Source organism: Eutrema salsugineum, unplaced genomic scaffold (genome assembly GCF_000478725.1).
Source record: "Eutrema salsugineum unplaced genomic scaffold, Eutsalg1_0 scaffold_11, whole genome shotgun sequence".
Classification (NCBI taxonomy): Eukaryota; Viridiplantae; Streptophyta; class Magnoliopsida; order Brassicales; family Brassicaceae; genus Eutrema; species Eutrema salsugineum.
In genome coordinates this window covers 11,218,967-11,224,234 of record NW_006256901.1, presented here as the reverse complement: position 1 = coordinate 11,224,234, position 5,268 = coordinate 11,218,967, and positions in this window count along the sequence as shown.

Here is a 5,268-nt window from a genome sequence, read left to right as displayed (position 1 = left end):
AACAAGGTGTATCAAGTTCTCTTTCACCAAAGGGGAAAAGAAACTAAAAGTAGATAAAAGGTGTTCTCCAAATTAGGTCTAAAAACAATATATAGGAGTCTTGGGCGAACCGGGTCAAACCGGAACAAACCGGGTACTGACCCGGTCTTGGTGGGTGAAGAAGGGTTTGCCACGGTCTAGTGTGTTCTTGGTGTGACCGTGGCAACCTAACCGTGTCAAAGCTTTCTCTTGTGTTCTTGGTCGCCTTTTGATGCCATGGTCTGATCAAACCTCGTCCGAATCCCGTGGCAAGTCACCGTGTCAAACGCCGAAGATATGCAAAAGTTGCCACGGTCAAGCCTTAGACCGTGGCATTCAGACCGTGTCAAAAACCGCATGCATGTAAAATCCTTCCCAGCCAAGTATTTGATTGCCACGGTCAAGCTCTAGACCGTGGCATTCAAACCGTGTCAAAACCCGAATGCATGTAAAAGTTGCCCCCAGCCATCTTCTGTTTGCCACGGTCAAATGTAGACCATGTCATGAAGCTCGTGCCAATCGCCGAAGGTTTGCAGAAGTTGCCACGGTCAAGTCCCAGACCGTGGCATTCAGGCCGTGTCAAATGCCGAATGCTTGCAAAGTTCCCAGCCAAGTGTTCGTCTGCCACGGCCAAGTGTAGACCGTGGCATGAGGATCATGTCATTCGCCGAGGGTGTGCAAAAGTTGCCACGGCCAAGTGTGGACCGTGGCATTCCATCGCGGCATATTTAACTTAGTCATTCTGGGCTGTCTGGACCACCTCGCATTCCAGAGAGTGTAACTTCCTGGAGACTTGTCTGAATTGAGTGATTCCGGTTGCAGAAGACAGAGGACTCATTTATCTCCAACTTTGTTGAAGGAAGCCTCGGTGCTTGGGAAGTGTAAGGCTTCCTGGAGGGCTCATCTTGGCAATGCACTTATACGATCAGAGAGAGCCGTCTATACATGTGTCCATTCCGGAGACCGTATCTTCCTGCTCATAGATTCGAATTGAATGATCTCGGATGTTCTGGAAAGAGGACCCAAATTTCTCTGATTCTCATGAAGGCCCCGGAAACTGAATCGGCCTGGAAGTGCACCGTCCTTCGCATTCTTCAGAGCTTATCGGCTTGGTCCAAAACAGCAGCGAGACAGGGGTTTCTTCCGACAAGCTTAACTCTCTGCTCACGCGTCCGAATTCCATGCTTCTACTTGCTATGAATCCGTGATCCAATGCTCTCCAACTTCTATGAAGCACTCGACATCTGAATCGGACCGGAAGGTTCCCCGGACAGGCGATTTCAGAAACGTGTCTGCACCCGGAGATTTTGGCCGAGAGATTCGATAGCCGGTACGCGTTTTGGCCGATAAAGTCTACCCGCGGTACGTGAAAATGGCCGATAAAATCCTTCCTGGTACGCGAGAATGGCCGAGAAAAACCTTCCTGGTCAGCGAGAATGGCCGAGAACCTCCTTAAACCCAATTTTGCCACTTTTCAAGCTTTGATCACCATTCCACCTCCTGGATTCATCTTTTCAGCTCCAAATACACCTGATGAACACTCAAAACATGCAAAGACTCATTGGGACCTAATGCATCTCCTAAGTTCTAAAACAAGCCCTAAGGACCTAAAATGCATGGAATAAAACATGATTTAGAATGAATTATGCAACCTAAATGATGCAAATTATGAACATATCAACTCCCCCACACTTGTCCTTTGCTTGTCCTCAAGCAAAAAGAGCAAATGAGAGAAAGAGGTTGAATGCATGGGAGTTCACATTTCCTTTTTGAGAGAAGTGATCACAATGAGAATTCAAGTTCATGCTCAATTATGCAATGCAAAGCCATACTCAGATATATATATAAACTCAACAAGGAATCTCCACAAGTTCTTCTCTCTCTCAACTCTTTAACATTCATTAAGCTTTTTACCAAGTGGATCAAATGATGCATTGTTTAAACAAACATAGTTTGGCTAGGGTGAGGTTATGAGACTAAAATGATCTCATCAATGCTTGAATGGGTTCAATGTAGCAAAAGGATCTCTCTATGAATGACCAAACTTTGGCAGAATGCTAAAGGTAAAAGGCAACCTATGCATACAAGGGCAAAAACTCATCCCACCCCACACTCTACTCAAAGTTTCCTCACTTGCTTACTTTTCACACTCATTCTTCTCTCACTAGGGGACTCTCTTTTCTTTTTCATACACAAGTCTTGGAGTTCAAACTTTCCATAGCTCTTTTGTAACCTCTAATCTCTTTTTTTTCTTTCTTTTTAAAACATTTGAGATCTTTGGCTTCTTTTTTTTTCACTTAGAGGCTAGACTCTTTCTTTTCAAAACACTAGAGCTCATTTCTTTTGACTCACAACTCCATGACTGATTTCTTTTTCTATCCCCTAGTTCTCACCATTCTCCTTTTATTTCCACTCATCTCTCCTTTTTCCACTCACCAACATGTATTCCCCCACACTGAGTTCTTGCCAAATCTCTCAGCTCCTTGATGATGGAACTTAGCACTCAATGAGACTTGCCCTTGTCGCCCTAAACCTAACATTTTCTGCTAAGTTTGGTCCAAGGTGGCCTCTCAATCACACACAAACAATTGGCTTGAAAGAAGGATGGGTTCAGGGTGAGTAAAACTGAACTATTATGCAGATTCAGCTATTTGAGCTAAGGAAGAGGATGGTAAAAACAGGATTCTAGCTCAAATATCTATATTGGTATCCACAAGCTTATTCAAACAATGCACCAAATGATAATTTCAAGTCAAGTTCAGGGTTCTCACTTAATTAGAGTTGAGTTCAATTCAAACTTGCTTCTCAGATTCAGATCATTTCAGACTTTGCAAGCACAGAAAAAGATTCACAAGCATATTCAGTTCAAGTTCTCAAAGTGATGTACTCTCTAGAAAACCTATCATTACTCCCTGCAAAATGCAACCTACATGCATATGCAATCTAGACTCAATCCTAAAAAATGAGCATGCAGCTACATGATCATTTTTTGTGAAATTTTTTCAGATTTTTCCATTTTTTTGGTTTTTATATGCACTTAGATGAGGCTACATGAATATGCAACTAGAATGTGACTCAAGACTCAAAGTGTAAAATAAGAAAAGAGAAAACATGATTAGTAAATGATGAAACTCCTCCCCCACACTTAAATAACACAGTCCCTTGTGTTATAGAAGCATGAGAAAGGAGTTATAACAAAGTAAACAAGTAGAATGCAAAAGAAAAAGAAAATCTACATGCTATTTACAAGGTTTTGAGTGTTTACCTCAATCGCTGAGGTCTGATCCCAGGTAGTGGGATGGGTATGAGGTGGAACGTGATGGAGTTGAGTATCTAGGTGGGCTGCTCTCAGGTGAGTCTGGTTGGAACGCTGTGGCCGGGTTCACCCAATCTTCTTTTCCTGGTGGTAGCACAAGGTCATGAGCAGCTGAGCTTTCTCCCACCTCTTCTCTTGTATCTCGTTTGGGTGAGGTGGCTGGAGCTGTGAGCATTTTAACCTTCTTCTTAAGCTGCCTAACACAGTCAACTAGCTTGGTGATGGTTTTGTCTTGCCATTTGCACCATTTCTGAAGGGTGTTAACTCTGGAATACAGCTTCCTTGTGTGATAGTCAGGCTCACCCCAAAAGTAAGGATCAAAGTGATACCTCCCTGCTCCCATCCTTCTTTCAAAATCTCTTGGCTCCTCATTCTCACAACCAGCGGTCCTAGTTGTGTCCTCTTCTTCAACAGGCTCTTTACCCTTAGAACTAGCGGTTCTCTTGCATTTGGGAATTGGAGGGTGAATGGCTGGGTTGTAGAGCTGGTCTTTTAGGACAATAAAGGAGACATTGTGCCTTTCTGTTAGAGTGGTGATGGCTGGGTGTGGCAACAGAACATGAACCTTTTCATTTTGCAGGAGCTTGAAGGTGTACAAGAAGTTTTCACCATTGCTTTCTTTTAAAAACCCAACCTTGGTGAGGGTAGCTTCATCAATCAAATCAGGCCTGACCTCAAAATCATCAAAGACAAAACCTCTTGCTTTCAGAATCTTTGTCACTAGCCATCCATTGTGCAGCTTAGTGAGCTTCTTTCTTTTACCCTCACTCCAAGCAATGTCCTTGTAAATCAGCATTTGGCGTGCCAAAAATGCACCACTAGTTGGGATGTAGTGTGGGAGGTGAAACTCTCTCTTGCTCTTCAAGTGACTGATGAGAGGATGAAGACCCATACCCAATAGCTCCATGTCAGCTAGATGCACCACTCCATCATTGTGCTTGATAAAGAACATTTGGCAAAACACCTTGTGAGCATAGCGGATTGCTGGGTTTCTTATCCATGAACTCTTGCATCTTCCTCCTCTGAAGCTCCCAAAAGCAATTGTATCCCACAAGTCAGTGATCATGTGATCAGGGTATGTGAACTTCACTGTCTGTTCTTGTGCAGGTCTTGGAAAAGCAAAGATCTCATCTAGTTCCTTGAAGCTTACATGGTGTTGTGTACCATCTATTGTGAACTCTATGTGCCCAAGACCATTGCCCTCATTGATTCTTTCATCTTTTGGGCCATATCCACAAACTTGAAGGGATGCAAGAAACTCTTGTGTAACACCCTCATGAGCCACATCTCTCATCTCAAAGAATCCACCAAACCCCATGTTGTTGAAAATGAGCTGAACCTCTTCAAGGATTCCCATCTTCTTCAGCAGCTCCAATCAGGAAACTTGGTTTGCAGCACTTTTACACCTCTGAATATAGCAAAGTAGTCATCAAAAGTTGGTTCTCTGTCCTCAGAACTTGTCTTTGCCTTTTTAACCCGCTTCAATGCTGTTTCAGGATCACTCTCTGTTCCTTCTTCATCCTCAGCCACAGCCACCTCTTTTCCTGTCCTGTGAACGACCTCAACCAATGCCAGCTCTTTACCAGAAGTTTTTGAAGTAGAGGCCTTTGTTTTCATTGGTGCAGCAACCTTCTTTGTTTTCTTCTCAGCTGGATCCTTTGGCTTTCTCTGCCTTTTCTGTTTCTTGAAAACCTTTTGCCCAAAAGGCATAATCTTATCCTCTGAAGCTCTAGATTTTTCCTTTTTGGCTTTATCTATGGCTGCTGTTCTTTTTGTTCCTCCCATCTGCATTTTCTCAAACAGCTGTAAGCACCAAAGCAAGAGAACAACAAAATTTTTCTAAAATTCACCAAGCTCATGTGTGGAACAAATCGAATTTCTTCTTGACAGAATGTATTTTAAGCTGATTTAAAACTCAGTAAACTCAAAGCAAT